At 42.9% G+C, this 19,190-nt stretch overlaps 1 protein-coding gene across 1 annotated transcript in view; it reads right to left on the reverse strand.

Annotated features, from left to right (window-relative positions):
• TSPAN11 (tetraspanin 11) overlaps positions 1-19,190 on the reverse strand; it is a 690,523-nt gene that overhangs the window by 17,617 nt on the left and 653,716 nt on the right. The window lies entirely within an intron of this gene.

A 19,190-nucleotide genomic window follows, 5' to 3' on the forward strand; every position in this document is an offset into this window, starting at 1 on the left:
AATGGCCCTGCACTAAATGGTAAAAGGAGTGGACAAAGGAAAATAGAATAATTCCAAAATTTCAAACAGGCTTCAGACAAGGCATGGGCACCATCACAAACCTCTCAGCTTTGGCGATCTTGATCGATAAAGCAGAAAAGAAAAAGGCAGGATTACTGGCATGTTACATCGACCTGAAGTCGGCATTTGATAGAGTGCCGCGCGATCGTCTATGGGAGAAACTGGAAGCATGGGGATTACCCCAAATACTGATAGACATAGTAACATCTTTATACAGTGAAACTTGGGCCACAGTAAAACTTGGAGACGGAAGAAAAATATCATCCAAAATAAACATAATCAATGGATTAAAACAGGGCTGTGTGCTCTCACCTTGTTTATTTAATTTATACTTAGCAGATCTAAACAACTACTTGCTAAAAATAAATAGTCATCCGCCAAAATTGGCAAACGAGCAAATTCAGTTCCTGCAATATGCGGACGACATTGTGGTGGTGAGCCAAACACCGATAGGGCTGCAAAGGGTCATAAACAAACTGATCGACTATTTCGATCTTTTAGGCCTGGAATTAAACAAAACAAAAACCAAGGTGGTAAGACTAGCTGGCCCCAGACCAGGAAAATATAAATGGTACGCAAAGAGTACACAAATTGAAGAAACAAGTTCATTTAAATATTTGGGTATTAAAGTGGGCAGAAACATGTCCTTTGTGGATTAAAAAAGGGATATAAAAGCAAAAGCCCAATCATTAATCTTCGCCTATAAACAGCTTTACAAGAAACTGGAATGCCCTTCACACGGGCACCTTCTGAAAATAATGGCAGCACAATTGCTCCCAACTTTATCCTACGGATTGGAAATATGGCATGGCCAAGAAATTAACATTTTAAACGAACTACAGATTAAAGTGTACAAAGCAGTTTTTAACCTTTTTAAAGGATCATCTCCAGCACAGATATGCTTGGAATTTGGCCTCCAGAACCAAGAATACCAAAGGAAAGCAAGTTTTGCAAAACTGTGCTGGAAACTCAGAGCATCGGAAACAGGATAGCTGAACAACTTATGTTGGATGGAAATAGAGACACAATTTGATCAAAGAAACCCAAATATTTGGGGTGACTATTTGCGTACAGCCCTGGAGGCATTGGAAATCGAGGAAGCTTGGAACAGTAACCTGGAAAGAACAACATTCAATAGAGTGTGAAATACCAGGGCCAAGACACTATCTTTCGTGGAAGATAAAAGAAGACTGACCAAACGTCGACACGCATGGGTGGTATTAAATTCATATACAAAACCAAAACCGCAACTCTTTTTAATGGCCCACTACCGTCTATCACTAAAAAGGAGGTTCATGGTATACAGATTAGGTGATTACTACTCGAAGGACCTGGTCCCCACCTGGAAAAGTAAACCGCAAGCTAAGACATGCCGTCTATGTGGGTATCATACAGAAACTATATGCCACCTATTGTGCGTCTGTGAAACTGTAAAAGTTGAAAGAAGGAAGTTGCTAAAAACAGCCTTAAATGACATAAATATTCGTACTTCCAGACAGGCGGAAACAAGCTGGATGGGGGCCGCATCGAACATTTTGATATGCCGTGGGGTAAAATTTATGACATTAGTAGATAGCCTACTTGCGGAAGTGGATAAAGATCAAATGTTTGGGGCTGGAAAAGGGTTGGGAATTTGAAAGAAACTGTAAATATTTTAAAGTATTATTGAAAATATGTTCCTTTTTAATTCAGACCGTCATACATTTTTACTGTGTGCTTTATGGTTGTGACAAACCAAATAAAGTTATCTTTTTGACCTTGACCTATAAATGGTAAACATCATCCACTTCAGTGCCACAGAATGAACAAGGCTGAATACCACACTGCTGGATTTCAAATCTATACCTTACACGAAACAGCAGTCCATTGTGATAGTTAAGCATAGAAAAGCATGAGATCCAAGAAGAGACGACAAAGAGAGTAGAGCAAGCAATAGAAAAGCCAATAGATCTTGGCTGTGCTAATAGGCTTGAAGATGTGTTTTGTAAATTGAATGCATGTGCAAACAAGGCAACGCTGATGCGCATGAATGCATTGTGTTCCATGTGTACATCTGCACGGTGAGACATGGATCACAACATGCATGTGCATGTATTACAATGCGTGTTTGCACATGCGCCGTGATGCAGGTAACAATTTTTAATTCACCATTCAAACATGCTTTATAATCATGTTAGAACAGTGAATTAAAATATAAAAAAGGAAAATAATTCTGGGCAGAGTATAAAGAAAAATGATGAGAGAGAACTGTCAGTAGCTGCCATGAGTGAAACAGGAAGCAGTGGAAAGAGGGGAAGTCGAAATGATAAGAATGCAGTGGGGAGACAAGAAAACGGAGGACAGCAAGGAAACACACACACTCTGGTAAAGTGCTAGAAATAAAAAAAGCAAAAAACACAGTTGATGGACAGAATGTAGAACAATGTCATACATTCACCCCAGTACAAGGATCTGGGCCTAAATCCATCGTTTTTTTGCACTCCACACCACCCTGGGTTAGACACTGGCTATATGCAAATCAGCTCTGACCCTGTGCCTCATGGGAACAGTCCAGTCCGAACTACCAAGCCATGTCTTTCCCAGACCGGAATCAAGCATCCAAGGACCGGTTTCTGGCTATCAGCCTTCATCAGCCTGGATAGCTTGACTCCAGTGGTGTGGAGAGCCTGGGACTCACGTCTGAGCATACCCAGCCCACTCGGGGTGAAAATTGCAAAAAACACAGTTGATGGACAGAATGTAGAACAATGTCATACATTCACCCCAGTACAAGGATCTGGGCCTAAATCCATCGTTTTTTTGCACTCCACACCACCCTGGGTTAGACACTGGCTATATGCAAATCAGCTCTGACCCTGTGCCTCATGGGAACAGTCCAGTCCGAACTACCAAGCCATGTCTTTCCCAGACCGGAATCAAGCATCCAAGGACCGGTTTCTGGCTATCAGCCTTCATCAGCCTGGATAGCTTGACTCCAGTGGTGTGGAGAGCCTGGGACTCACATCTGAGCATACCCAGCCCACTCGGGGTGAAAATTGCAAAAAACACAGTTGATGGACAGAATGTAGAACAATGTCATACATTCACCCCAGTACCAGGATCTGGGCCTAAATCCATCGTTTTTTGCACTCCACACCACCCTGGGTTAGACACTGGCTATATGCAAATCAGCTCTGACCCTGTGCCTCATGGGAACAGTCCAGTCCGAACTACCAAGCCATGTCTTTCCCAGACCGGAATCAAGCATCCAAGGACCGGTTTCTGGCTATCAGCCTTCATCAGTCTGGATAGCTTGAAACCAGTGGTGTGGAGAGCATGGGACTCACGTCTGAGCATACCCAGCCCACTCGGGGTGAAAATTGCAAAAAACACAGTTGATGGACAGAATGTAGAACAATGTCATACATTCACCCCAGTACAAGGATCTGGGCCTAAATCCATCGTTTTTTTGCACTCCACACCACCCTGGGTTAGACACTGGCTATATGCAAATCAGCTCTGACCCTGTGCCTCATGGGAACAGTCCAGTCCGAACTACCAAGCCATGTCTTTCCCAGACCAGAATCAAGCATCCAAGGACCGGTTTCTGGCTACCAGCCTTCATCAGCCTGGATAGCTTGACTCCAGTGGTGTGGAGAGCCTGGGACTCACGTCTGAGCATACCCAGCCCAGGACCAGAAACCGGTCCTCGGAAGCTTGTTTCCGGTCCAGGGAAGGCATGGCTTGGCAGTTCGGGCTGGACTGTTCCCATGAGGCACAGGGTCAGACTGATTTGCATATAGCCATGTCTGAACTGGGGTGGCAGAGTGGGCTAAAGAACGGTGATGGATCAAACCCAGATCTTTTGACTGGGTGTGAGTGTTTGATTGGTTCAGATGCTCCGTCCATCACCACCCCCTTTTGTACCGCTTTGGTCGCCATAAGTGTGGCAGGGTATGCTCAGACGTGAGTCCCTTGCTCACTTTGCCACTGGATTCAAGCAAGCCGGGCTGAAGACGGCTGTAATGCCCGAAACCGGTCCTCGGAAGCTTGTTTCCGGTCCAGGGAAGGCATGGTTTGGCAGTTCGGGCTGGACTGTTCCCATGAGGCACAGGGTCAGACTGATTTGCATATAGCCATGTCTGAACTGGGGTGGCAGAGTGGGCTAAAGAACGGTGATGGATCAAACCCAGATCTTTTGACTGGGTGTGAGTGTTTGAATGGTTCAGATGCTCCGTCCATCACCACCCCTTTTTGTACAGAAATAAAAAAAAGACACTGGGAAAGCCAATTGGTCTTTCCATTTTTGTAGCTGATAGCACTGTATGGGGTCTTATGTCTTCTTGCTTCAACTATGTCATCACATTCCAGTTGGAACGTGTTATGCTTTGAATGCTAACCTTCAAACTAGATTTGATTCCTTCCCTAACAAATGCTGTTGGTGTGTTTTCTTGTAATAAAGGTGTCACCTGTCAATTTGGCTCCTATGCATTATCTCTAAACTGGTGGTGAATTTCAATGCCACCAGCTTCCTGTCGAAAAAGATAGCATGGCACGTTGATGCTATTCAATGAATGCTGCATTCTGCAGGTGCCATTTCTTTTCTTTATCACCACATTCGAACAGATATTTCACCCACTCTGCTCTTTATGCTGATATGCCCACCTGCAGAATCAGCACTGTGGTGAGATGTGTTTCTACAGAATCGCCGCTTTAAAGACAAGTTTCCCTGTCCCTCTGATCCTACTGTGTGCCACGGTGTTAAAAAGATCAGATACGTTTGTTTCCCCAGCAAAAATGTGGCCCTTCAAAGAACTCGGCACAGCAATCACGGGAACCTTTCAATGATTGGGTGGCAGCTTTGAGAACAGTGGCAGCAATGTGCAAATCTTGTGATTTAAAAGATGAGATTATTTTAAAATATTTGCATATGGTGGGAAGAGAATTGATGTTCTCATGGAATTTTATGCTATCTAGAGATTTGAGGGCATAATAGCGGATGGAGTAATTTGGTAGTTAAGGAAGGTTCATACTTGCCATGGTGCGAGGATCAGGGAAAACATCATACTGTTCTTGACCATAATCGCTCCAATTAAGTTATTTAATATCAGTGAAAGTGATACCACAGCCAAGGAAAGGGCAAAACAGTTCCAGTTCCTGAATGTTTTTACTGACCAGCTAGGTTGACCAAAGGGGTTCCAACACAAAATCGTTTTCAAGGAAGGGGCGTTACAATTTGGGCATAATGTCCATAGGGTACCCTTATCTTTGAAAGAAGAACTGCATAGGGAGCTGAGGAAATTGTGTAAGTTAGACATTTTAAGGCCCTTTGAGAACTCAGAGTTGCTTGCGCCTGTGGTGTTGGCGCAAGTGCAACAAGTCACAGAGGCTGTGTGTTAACCTGTGTGACCTAGATTGCAAAATGTGTCTTAATTGTGAGCCTCTTTCTTATATTGTCTAAATGTTGTATATCTTGAGGGATGCCAAGGTGTTCAGAAAAATCAATAAATCTCACTTCCCTTGTGATGCTGGACAGTGTATTCTATTTTAGACTGGTGCCTTTTTGGCTCCTGTTGACATTCTCCATTTTTAAAGTGTTATGATGACAAAAACAAATGTCTGGTGTACACTCTTTTGAGGATGACATTTTGCCTGTGGGCACTTGAGGGCTGTTTTGCAGATGGTGTTTGAGCATGGCTTGATCTCACTAAGAGACAAATGCACATCACTTAGATCACCAGGTGCCCAAGAAAGGGGTTGAACCTAAAGTTGAAATCTTGAAGACTACTGAAAAGGTGCCAGCACCAGCAGATATGGGACACCTGAAATCAGTGCTTCTCCTAGTTTGAAGTTTGTGCACCATTTTGCAAAGAACATAGCTCTTTTGAGGAAATTATTGAAGAAAGATCAATGGCATGAATGGAGTAGTCAGTGCAAAGTTACATTTGATGAATGGAGAGTCATTATTGTGAGAATGCAACCACTTACGCCTTTAATGCCAGAGATACCAATATTGTAATGATGAATGGCAGCAATATGTTTTTTTTCTGTTTACATGCAAAAAAAGGAATTATGGTATGGAGGACATGATGGCTTCTGCATTAAAGGCACTTTGTGATGCAGATCTTCCCTATTCCATCAGTTAGTAGGAAGCCCTAGAATTGTGGTAGGGGTTCAAATAAATAGGGCTTTGGATGAGAGTGAATGCAGGAGAGGTTTAGATGAGGATTTAATGATGAAACAAGTGATGTAGTTTGCAATGAATGGTTGGCCTTATGTGAAGAAGCTAGATCCTGAAATCACTCCTTATGCACAGATATCTAAAGAGTTACGGTGTGATGGTGGATTACTGAGAAATTTGGCGGATTCTGATTGGAGTTAGAGCAATGAAACACAGAATTAGTGTTAGAAATGGAGGTTTTGTTAGGTTAGGGAATGCACCTAAGCCAGGCAGAACCCACCACTCTAGTCAGGGCAAGTAAGTTACAGACCAAAGATAACCTGTGCTCACCCTCTAATAGCTTGACACAGAGCGGGCAGTCTTATCATCAGAGGCTATGAGTAAAACATTTGCACAACGCACTCATAGAGAAACGCAATGAAAACACTACAAAAGAGACTCCACAATAACATATAAAAAATATATAGTATATTTTATATAAAACATAGATCAACATGACATAGTAATGAAGGACTGTGCATACTATGCATTTACTGAAATAGTACTAGTTATCCTGTAAGAGCAAGAATAAACACAATATACATCACATCAGGGCATGAAATGCAGCAGTTTGGTTATAGTAAGCATACATAAATCCCATTATCGCTATAAACACATATTGTGCAGAGCACCTGCCCCCCTATTACCCTCTATGTGGTAATCATGCTCCAAACTTAGGACATAGCAGCACCTGCGTGCCTCTTATAGTGACTACAGTAATGGATTGGAAGAGTGCTGGAACGAGCACTCAAGATCAGAGCTTTGTTGCGGTCTTCAACCAACAGGTATGGTGCAGAGCCCACCAATGGAAAAGCACCCAGTACTTCTGGAAATATGCAGGTTTAAAACATCTTATCAATTGTATGACATAAACATCACATCTGCAAGTGTTTTTTTCTTCCTTTGAAATCTTTATGGTACTTTTCGTAACCCTGTTGAAGCAGTAAGAGTAGTGGGGAGGCAGTCCTACGCCTCTCTCGTAGGTCTTGCAAGGAGATTTCACCCCGCAGTGTTTCGTTCCATTCACGAAGGGAGGCACAAGCTTAAGAGAATGCAAGAGACCTCGTATGGTCCCTTGCTTCCGTCTCCCAAATCTGGCTACCCGTGAACATGCGATGCACCTTCTTGGACAAAGTATCTTCTGGCTCATGGGCCGCTGGGGTAACGATGACTTTACGGTGCTGTCCGCAGCACAATGCAGCACAATGCAGCACAATGCACTTGTCTGCGGCTCTCGATGCTGGAACCTGCATCAGCAATTCTGAGCATTCCGAGATGCGGGCCTAGCTCATGCTGATGCTGCTGGGAGCCTTCCCGTTGCCTTGGGAATGCTCTTCGGTTGCATGAAGTCGAGACTGCTCCCGGAGCTGTGGGTAAATGAACAGCTTCTCTCTGCATTGGGGGGGGGTTCTCATTCCTCAGGGAGCAGGCACAGACACTCAATTCCAGGAGCGCTAAGTCCAGCTGATGAGTAGACAGCCCTGACTTATGCTTAACCAGAGAACTCTTGGTTCATGCAGAGCGGGCACACCAACAAGCGCTTAGGACATGCTTGAAATGCATTCCCTCTGAAAGCACTTAGCACACACCGGCTAACCTAAATCCTCAAAGATCCCAAAAGAGCAAGAAGGGGGGCAAACTACCCAGTCCATGGAAACCTATTGGGGTCACAAGAGCACGGAGACAGGCAGCAGGCCAGCATAAGGAAGACAACCCAAATGACGATACCTCCTAGGAGTCCAACAATCCACTTGATATAACACAGTCAGGGAGCAGCTAGCAGCAGGGCAACAGCAAAAAAGCAATCCAGTGTGTACTCTAGGTCACCCAGAAAGTAGCAGGCAGAAGGGCAACAGCAGAAGGGCAGTCCAGGTAAGACCTTTGAGTTCGCAGCAGTCCCTCTGACAGAGGTTTGGTTCCAGTTCCAAAAGTGCTCTGACTACATGGGGTCTGAGCCCCTGTATCTATGATCAAAATTGTCTTTGATGTAGGGGATGACTTCACAAGGAAACCTTAAAAGTGCACAACAGTACCTTTCAACCCAGCCCTAGCTTCAGATATCAGTATGGGGCAAATCAGCCCATTGTGTGAGGGCAGGACACAGCCTATACAAATCTATAGTGTGCTTCCCTCTTCCAGCCACGGAACATTATCAGTATGCAGATGTTTGCAAATGTAACCAAGTTCCACTCAACCCTTCCTGTGGGATGACTGTCTGGAAAGTGTGCACAAAGTGTAGCTGTCGCCTAGGCTTAGATGTGGATTGGAGTCAGGCTGCAAAGCACAAAGATACATAAGCACAGAGAAATGCCCATTTTGTAAAAGTGAAATTTCTAAAATAGTAATGTAAAATCCACCTACACCAATATGCAGGATGTATCATCACTATTCCAAACATACCAAACATGGCAATGCTACTCCTTTCAGATCAGGAATTGTCACTTAAACATATATAAGGAAATTCTCAATGCTAGCCTATGAGAGGAGTAGGCTTCACAGTAGTGGGAAACAAATAGGCTGTTTGTCACTACCAGGACAGGCCACACAATAAAGGCACATGTCTTGCCTTTACATACACAGCACCCTGCCCATAGGGCCACCTATGGCCTACCTTAGGGGTGACCTATATGTAGTAAAATAGGAGTTTTAGACTTGGCAAAAAGTTTTAAATGACATGTCAATGTGGCAGTAAACTGTGCACGCGGACCCTAAAGTGACAGGTCTGAAAGGCTACTCCTGTGGGTGCCACAAGCAGAGCTGCAGGCCTACTAGTAGCATTTAATTTACAGCCCCTGGGTATATGGGATACTACTTTACAAGGGATTTACAAGCATATTAAATAGGCCAACCAGGTGTAAATCAATCATACCATATTTAGAGGAGAGGGCATGTGAACTTTAGAACTGATTAGCAGCATTAAAGTACCCAGAGTCCAAAACCAACAAAAAGGTGGTCAGAAAAATTGGAGGAAGAAAGCACAAATGTTTGGGGATAACCTTGCAAAAAGGGCCAGGTCTAACAATTAGGGTGGACTTTGTTATGCCCAGAGTTGATAAGGCAGTGGGAGGATATGTCAGGGACTATGGTGCTTTTGTTCTAAGTGCTAAAACCCAGGTAACTAAGCCTTATCTGGTGACGACTGTGGAAACATCCATGCTGCTTTGGTATAAGCTAGCCCAGGACATTTCTGAGACGTGTGAAATTTGAGGTTAGGTTCATGAATAGTGTGGACCCACAAAATTTCATTGAGTTTTTGCAGAACGTGTTCAACAGAGAGGCCTATCACAGGGAACTTGTTAATGACCGAAATGAGAATATTTTTGAGTGACAATGGCATTATGTATGTGAAGTCAATCCTGTACCACCTCAGAAATAATAGTTTGGTCACGTACCTCAACAGAATATTGAAGTACCAATTACAAGTGTCCTAGGTAAACAAGGTGGGTTGGAAGAAGCTATTGAAAGATGAGTTCTGGGCTGTAAAGGCAACTCCTAATACCAGCTCAGGTATGAAACCATTTCTACTGTTAAGGGGGCAAGTACCTAATGTACCTTTAGTCGCCGACCACCTCCAGCATAACGTCGCGCTGCCTCTCCACTCTTCCTGTCTGGTACCAGCAGCCCCCTGGGACAGACTACCATCCAATCAGCACAAGGATTTGCCTGTGCCGGCAGGAAAGACGCACCGCTGAGGCCAGGGAGTCTGTGAAGTTTCTCCAGCCGGGATGCTCGATGCAGCTTGGCTGGAGAAAACCTAGGTGCGCATGTGTGTTTAGGTCGGCCTGAGACGGCCGGCCAAACACACATGAGCTGTTAGGGAGTGGAGTGCACGTAGCACTCCTCCTCCACATCCCATGCCTTGGCTCGGCACCGACCCTCCCTACAGCGCTGGCTCGGAGCTGGAAAACACAAAATAAAAGGATGCAAGAGCAACGTTTTATTTTTCATTTGCTGGCTCTGATCCAGGCAGTGGGGTGACGCTCCTCTGCCATTGTGGAGGAGCCGCCACTGGTTACTTGATCCTCCGTTGCACCTACGCTCACTGTCTTTTTAAATATATATCATTTTTTGATTTTTTTGAGGAGTGGGGCTGTAAGAAAATTGTTGTTGGCCCCTACGACAAAAAAGCAGGTTTCGTGCGCTAGTTATAAGTCTATGTTTGTGTGAAGTATGTATTGGCCAATGTTCTGCTAGAGCGTCAAGCAGGGCCAGTACAAGGAGATTTCCACTCCGATATTATATGGTGCTTCGTGGTCCAAAATTTCACCCCCTCTTAGTGGCAGCCTAAGTGTTTCCTTAGTAATAATTTGCCAGAAAACAGGTGCCTAAATTAAATGTAGAGGCATACGAGACAGAATTTTCCCAGAAAGGCTTCACAGGTTTTCCTGTGTGCCATTTTTTTCTGTCACTGAACAGCCTAAAATATTTTAGAGCCCTCTTGCTACTATATAAATGGCACGCTCGCCAATTTACTCAATCTTAAAATCCCGCCTGCTGTATTTTAAATTACATCACTATATTCTCTGCAAGAAGGCTAACAGCTTCATTATACTTCAGTCCACCTAAGTCAATGACACGTTTAGCACCACATACACTTATGAGAGCGTGGTGTGCCTGTCTCCTCCTTAAAGTTTATGGATGTTTAACCTTGCAAATCTCTGTCGGCTTTACAAATTGATTTTAAATACAATTTATAGTGCTGGTAATTAAATTCCTTTTTACAACTGAGTACATTGGTGACCCATGGCTGCGTGGGTCCGCTTGTTTTCGCCCCATCGCGTGTATTTATTGATGGCTCCTGCTGAATACTCATTAAAGTCAATTCCCTCTGTGTGAGTGCTAGAGCACTGAGCCCCAGAATGGCTAAAAATGCCAGTGTGCAGTAAATATTGGATTCCAGGTCAAACTAATAAAATTGAATTTTAGCCAACATCGTGTGAGAAACTGCCTCATGTGGAGTGTGCTTTGACATGTTAATAAAATTGTAATACTGGCTTTGTGCGTCGCTTGTCTAATACAAAACTGGAGGCAACACCACACATAAAAATTAGAACGAAAGCCCACCACTATAAATCTACAGAACAGTCTGAATAGTATTGCAGGCAGAAAAGCAATATGAAGTATTTTTCGAAGGATTTTATGTTAAAGTGATAAGAGGTTAGCAGAACCCCCTCTCCACCCCAAGAGAATACACAACATCATCTGTTTGAAGGGCGACCTTTCACCAGGAACTTTGGTGTACAACTTAAGTACAACGCGAGAGTGAATCTTTTATCTCCTCCACTGGCCCAGGAGCTAGGTTGTGGCCACTCAATATAAGGTAGGTTCACCACAATCTCCCCTCCTGACCACTAATTCACTGATCACCACTCTTGGGTTAACTCAACAAACTGGACTAGAACACATTTTTACCACTTAGACAATTGCAATGCTTCTTCTTGCCTTTGACACACTCATTGACAATATCACACACAGTCTGTGTAGCCTCTGTAGACAATTGTTCACGAGAGGTCATGCGCCAAGTAGACTAGCTATTAGCAAAACAATAGCCCCACTAAAGCTGTTTACTATTGTGTCCAGAACAACAAACAACAGTGGCGACAAACCATACCACATCAAGACACACAATCTACACCCAGCTTAACATTGCATATTCACTGTGCGGAACCCATCCTGTGCCACCTCACGCTTTTAATCAAATTACCCCATTTTCTTTTCTGGTGAACCCTGTACCAGCCCCTCACTTCCAGAGTTCAAGTGAGCCCACAAAACCCAAAGAGTTTGAAAGAATAACTGATTCCAGTTACATATGCTCTCAGACACAGACCCACCATCCACACGTAAATATGAATAATATGTAAATATTATCTAAATATTTTACATCATCCAGTCTACCCCTCGCCATTGTCATTGTGCTGTAACCACTCCCCCTTTTACTGCTATTTTATTATGCTAAAGCACATCTTATAAATAAATAACTAAATAAAACAAAAATATAAAAACTGTAGGCTCCTAGTGATTGAACAAATACACATGCCTGTATCTCCTCTGGGGTACCTCACTGCAGAACATTTGACCATCAGATTCACTGAAATTCTTCACTTCCCTGTTACCACTCAACAGTGGAAGCTCGCAATGTAATCCAGCGGTGCCATTTGTGGTTTTGTCTGGATGTATGACGTTACAACGCATACTTTTAGCACGCATACCATTACAACGCAATTTTTACAACGCAGGATCTATTACAACGAACTACCATACAACGCATTTTATTTACATCGCAGATGCCTTTACAACGCATACCATTACAATGTAAGTATTGGTGAGTATATAATATTTTTAATAATGTAAGTAATTCAAATTAATATTATTTAATTTAATTTAATTGTAATTTAATTCTATTTAAAACCCAAACCTAGCCTTGTACCCTAAAAATACCCCTGTACCCAAAAACCCAAACCTAGCCCTGAACCCTAAAAATACCCATGTACCCAAAAACCCAAACCTAGCCCTGAACCCTAAAAATACCCCTGTACCCAAAAACCCAAACCTAGCCCTGAACCCTAAAAATACCCCTTTACCCAAAAACCCAAACCTAGCCCTGAACCCTAAAAATACCCCTTTACCCAAAAACCCAAACCTAGCCCTGAACCCTAAAAATATCCCTTTACCCAAAAACCCAAACCTAGCCCTGAACCCTAAAAATATCCCTTTACCCAAAAACCCAAACCTAGCCCTGAACCCTAAAAATACCCCTTTACCCAAAAACCCAAACCTAGCCCTGAACCCTAAAAATACCCCTTTACCCAAAACCCCAAACCTTGCCCTGAACCCTAAAAATACCCCTTTACCCAAAAACCCAAACCTTGCCCTGAACCCTAAAAAAACCCTTTACCCAAAAACCCAAACCTAACCCTGAACCCTAAAAATACCCCTTTACTCAAAAACCCAAACCTAGCCCTGAACACTAAAAATACCCCTTTACCCAAAAACCCAAACCTAGCCCTGAACCCTAAAAATACCCCTTTACCCCAAAACCCAAACCTAGCCCTGAACCCTAAAAATACCCCTTTACACAAAAACCCAAACCTATAACATTTTTAATATTATTATATACTTGCCAATACTTATGATGTAATGGCATGCGTTGTAAAGGCATCTGCGATGTAAAAAAATGCGTTGTAATGGTAGTTCATTGTAATGGATCCTGCGTTGTAAAAGTTGTGTTGTAAAAGTAGTCCGTTGTAATAGTTGCGTTGTAACGGTTGTTTACCGTTTTGTCTTCTTCATCATTCTCCTTTCAAATAGTTGAAAGTAGCATCTAACCATTTAAAAAGAAACTGAGCTGATTTTAGATGAAAGACGTTCTTGGCAGCTTACGAGGGTGTAACCGGCCGGGTGCAGCAACAACAATAGCCACATTGCCAGTAGTGGGGCTGGTGGCAAAATGTTACTTCCCCAAGTAGAATGATCGCTGGTAGTCGGCGGGCTGTCCAGTCCCAAGAAGCACTACCAAATTAGGCCGGCGGGCTATTTTCACCATTAATATTCGAATAAATATTCTTGAAACCAGAAGTTGTGCTGAAGTTCTCCAATTATACTTTTTAATTATTGCTTAAATGCATCAATCTCCGTACAATGTCTGTGTTCTGAACACATATGTTGAACAGTAGTATCTTTAAAAGGCATGTCACTTCATCAATATCCAATGCATTTCATCAGGGTTAACTGTAAACAAATTTGCTAATTTGATAATAGCATCAAATAGTGGGAACCCTAACTAATTTACTGATTCAAACGGCCCTTTGCCGGGTCATCCCCAAACATTTTGCCTTCCTCCTCCCCATTTTGCTGAACTCGTTTGTTGCTGACTTCATTATACTGGGCCCTTTACTACTGCTAACCAGTGCTAAAGTGCATATGCTCTGTAGTCAAAACACAGTAACATTGGCTTATCCACATTTGACATCATTCATTTACTTATAAGTCCCTAGTAAAGTGCACTTTATGTGCCCACGACCTGTAAATTATATGCTACCAGTGGGTATTCAGCACTGATTGTTGTACCCAATTCAGTAGCACTCTAAACATAACTAAGGCCTGCCACTTTAGAGCCTGTGTGTGCAGTTAAAACTGCTATTTCGACCTGGCAAGTTTACCTACTTACCAGGCCCAAACCTTCCCTTTTATTACATATGAGTCACCTTTATGCTAGGCCCTAGGCAGCCCTATGATATAGAAAACAGTTGGTTCTGTTGGGTAACACAATTGCTGTGATTTATATACTCAATACAAAGACAATGATGTATCTCAATTTATCAATGAATGGAAAACACTTTTTTATAAGAACACACCAAGAGAAGAAAATGTTTGCAAAAAACAGAGTTGAATTACTCTTTTGTTATTTTAAAAGGCATTGAATGTAAATATAGCTGTCACAGACAGAAGTAAATTATGACGATACAAAGGTGACTATTGTGAAAAAGTGACATGTGGTGAGTAGTGAAGTCAAAGGTTCACTATATACATGACATACATAAGTGACATAGATAAATTTAATTCAAGATTTCTGTCCTGTCTTCCATTTTCTAACATAAATGCAAGACCCAATAGTGATTTAAGGTGAAGGTTAAGAAAACTGTATAGACATGTATAACAATAGTGTCGATGTTTCGACCCTGGAAACAGCGCAGAGTCATATGCGTCACAGCGGGTATTCCTCAGGACTGTAAAAAGGCAGGGTGGACAGCCACGAGAACTGATAATTAAATCAATGAAGTTCAACGGAAGCTGCGATCCTAATGGAAGATCAAAAAGTCAGGACATAGTAGGGATCCAATAATGGTGTCCAAAAGGATAAACAATCAATTCAATTAGTGAAGATCCCGTAGGATAGGACGTTGAAGATCTCCACCAGCAGGGTGGAGTCTTAATCAGGGGCAGTGGCTCAAAGCACTTAACTTCCACCAGCCACTTGTGAAAAATTCTTGACCGACCGCAGACGTATGCGCAAACCCTTAAGTACCGGACCTTCTTTGGTGGCATTAACCAACAAGTAAATTCTACAGCACAAGACTCCAACCGGCTGGTGGAAGTTAAGTATTTTGAGCCACTGCCCCTGACTAAGACTCCAACCTGCTGGTGGAGCTCTTCAACGTCCTCACATTAAGAATCCTATCGGATGGTGCATGTCTCCAATCCTACGGGAACTTCACTAATTGAATTAAATCAAACATTGTTTTCCATTCATTGTTAACAAATTGAGATACATCATTGCCTTTGAATTGAATACATAAATCACAGCAATTTTATTACTTAGCAGAACCAACTTTTTTCTATATCACAAATACCCAGGTTCTGAGGGACACAGGGTCGCACCATTACCTCTAATTTTCTAGGGCAGCCTATGGGCGTGGTGTAGTGTATTTAAAAGGTAGGGCATGAGCTTTTCAGTTTTACATGTCCAGGTAGAGCGAAATTGTTAAAATTAGATTTTCACTACTGCAAGGCCTACCTCTCCCATAGGTTAACACTGCTTTTGCCTTAAAACCTCTTTTGGGTGTAATTTACAATTGGGAAAGATAGAGATCTGGAGTTTAGTGTCTCTGGACTCACAATGTAAAAACACATTTTATGGTGAAGTCAGATTTTAAATTGTTAGTCTGAAAAATTCCACTTTAGAAAGTTGGCATTTTTTACTTCCATCAGTCTGTGCCTCTGCCTATCTCTAAATACAGATCTGGGGTGGGTTACAGCTGGGCTTTGTGCATTCCCTCTAGACAGTCACACAAACGGAGAAGGGGTGTGACATTTGCATCATGAAAGCCCATCACCAGACTGAGGGTCTTTCCTGAAGGAGGTTGGGAGGGAGGAGCTGACACTTGCACCTGAATAGGGCTGTGCCTGTCCCCACAAAAAGAGCTGCATACCTCCCTGTAGTGAGTCTGGAGCCAGGGCAGAAAAGGCAGGGACCTTGTGATCTTCAAAGATCTTGAAGCCTCCCCCACTTCAAAGGCACATTTGAGTATAAGTACCGGACCCCTGAAACCACCAAATCAGAACTTTGCTGGAACCAAGTATATTGTGCCAGGAAGAAGAGCTGCTGTGCTGTAGGATGGACTGCCACTTTGCTAACTGCATTGCTTTGTTTGTCTGCAGCCTGCTGATTGCTGTGCTACAGAAGCGACTGCCACTTTGCTACTTGCTTTGCTGTGTTGGCCTGCTGCTTCTTACCTGGGAATGAGAAGGACTGGGCCTGCTCTCTACATCCTTGCACCGAGGTTCTCCAAGGGTTTCAAGAGCCTCCTGTTCTTGAAGTCTCAGGGCTATCAAAGACTCCCCTCAACCCTGCTTGAGCTGCTGGACTCCAATTTGCACTGGTTTGCATTGCCCTTCGACGCAGACACAGAAGCTGCTCGACGCCAGTGTTTCTACCATCGATGCAGCTTGATGACAACAGCGATCCTGCACTGATGCCTCTCGACAACCACAAAAGTCTGCGCAGCTCAAAGACGATCATACTGCTGAAGCTGCTCAATGACGACGTACGGCCTGCAGTTCCACGGTGCTTCAGTTTCTTGATGTCAGCACTTATTCCATCCAAGGTATTTCTTTAGTGGGAACTGCCCGAGTCGTGTAGCTGGCCTGCTCCCCGCACAGTCAGCCTGAACTTTGGATTTACCCCCGTTCTAGTGCGACCTCAAGTAACCTTTTAGCGCTATTGACTTCTAAGCACTTTTTATGGATTTACTCTTTAAAAATGTATATCTCAACTTCTACTTATTAGATTTTTTCATATTGGTCTTGTTTTACTCAGATAAATATTCTCTATTATTCTAAAATGATGTTGAGTCTTTTGTGGTGTCTTCACTGTGTTACTGTAATTAAAGTGTTCACAAATACTTTACACATTGACCACCCCAACTTCAAATATCAGGGGTTCCCTTGTTTTGCAATACATACATAAGTGGATGGCACAATAAGTGCTGCAGGCCCACGAGTAGCATTTAATTTACTGGCCCTTGGGCACAGGTGGTGCCCCTTTTCTAGGGACTTACGAGTAAATTAAATATGGCAATTGGGTATAAGCCAATTCTGCCTTGTTTTAAGGAGAGAGCACAAGCACATTAGCGCTGATTAGCATTGGTAAAGTGCGCAGAGTCCTAACAGCCAAAAAAACAGGTTCAGAAAACAGGAGGGTGAAGGTAAAAGGTTTGAGGATGATACTGCAAAAAGGGCCAAGTCTAACAAATATTATCTATTTGTAAGTCCAGGGTTTTAATCTATGTTTCTTGCTCCTTTGTTTCAATGGTAGCTCCAGAGGGATGCGCAATTGTTTTCTCTCCCTTCTTGTCAGTGAGAACACCCACTGTGGCCATAAGTTTCGTCTTGCTCAGCGTTCCCTCATTCAACATATCGACAAAGGGCTCTTCATGCTCCACTGCCTTCTGAGGGTTTCGATGTACCTCCGCCTCTATCACAAGTGCTGTTTGATTAGCTGGACATGCTTGCTCAGTCAGTTTAGGAGCCAGTTGAGTAGTTGTAGGGCTATTCGGAGCTTTAGAATCAGCTTCCAAATCTCCGGACACCTATATTAGCTGAGGTCCTGGACAATACTTTAATAGATATGTCTGGTTTTGAAAAGAAGTTGTCAGAGGGACTGGCCCACTTTCCTTTCATATTCTAATGCTAATCGGATCTATTGGTCTTGAAAAGGAAGCTGGAAAATCTGATAGTCAGGTGGCTGGCGCGTTGCAATAAGAACTTAACAGATATTTGGGAAGCCTGCGAGTGGCTCTGATAATCACCACAAGGAGGCCTGGCAGCATAAAAGCTGTGGTCTAAGTATAAAACCACTTCTGCTTTGCATTGAAATTGCCTCCAGCATCAGCACCAAGACTCGAGTTGCTTCTTCTTCTGCCCCAAGCTGATCTTGTGGTGAGTGCTGAAGTATTATCAGTAGTTCCCTTTCTATCCAACTCTATTTCCCTGAGAGTCCTGGACCAAGCAATAATATGTCACTATGTCAGAGCATATATTTTTTGTTTTGGATGTTCAGAATGTAGTTTTCCAGATCAAGGTATTTTTCCAAAGACACAGCTCCACTACATTTATAACCATCCAGTATGGGTGAGTGCAGACATAGTGGTCCTGCTGCCCTTGGGCCCCCGGAGTCCAGCAAGATTCTGGTGTATACGACTTTCCTGGAGATCTGGACTTCCCTTACCATGGTCCTGGGCTTTCCAAAGCTCTCAATTTTCTTGAAGGAAGAAGTAGATTCTGCCTGACGGTAGAGGAAAGAAAAAAATGGAAGGACTCCCGATTTGTAATGGTACCCTCTACAGTTCAGCCTCTTTAATTTCTCTGCCAATGGGATATGGAAGACATTAGCAAAACAGATAAATAAAAGGCGTCATTTACAATGCCAATAGCTTAAACTCTCAGAAATGCGAGACCTATTCCATAGCAAATGCTTGTTTTTTTAATTTTTTTGAAGCATGCATGTCTAGTGCCCTGTGGCAACTTTAGCATCCACTGGTCCCTTCTTCTTCTCTAAATGTTATTGTGTTCTCGCGAGAGTTCACTGCTAAAGTGTCTCCGTGTTGTCCAATTCCTGCATTACAAAGATGCACGCGCAATAAAAGAATATATAATGTACACCTGTTTGCAAAATACATTAAACCGGGGAATGAGATGAGCAAAATATGGCCTAAAACTCGATATGGTGAACTTTTATTCTGCAGATGATACAACTGAGATAAACACAGCCTGCATTTAAACAAAATTCTCTTGCTGCTTAACACGTTAATAAATGAGCAATTACTTTAATTAAGGCCCCCGCATATTATACAACCCAACACTTAATCATGAGGTAAGCCCTCAACTACAAATAAATCTTTTATAATTCTTAATTACTAACGTTCATAGTATA

The sequence above is a fragment of the Lissotriton helveticus genome, chromosome 1_1 (assembly GCF_964261635.1).
Source record: "Lissotriton helveticus chromosome 1_1, aLisHel1.1, whole genome shotgun sequence".
Taxonomy (NCBI): domain Eukaryota; kingdom Metazoa; phylum Chordata; class Amphibia; order Caudata; family Salamandridae; genus Lissotriton; species Lissotriton helveticus.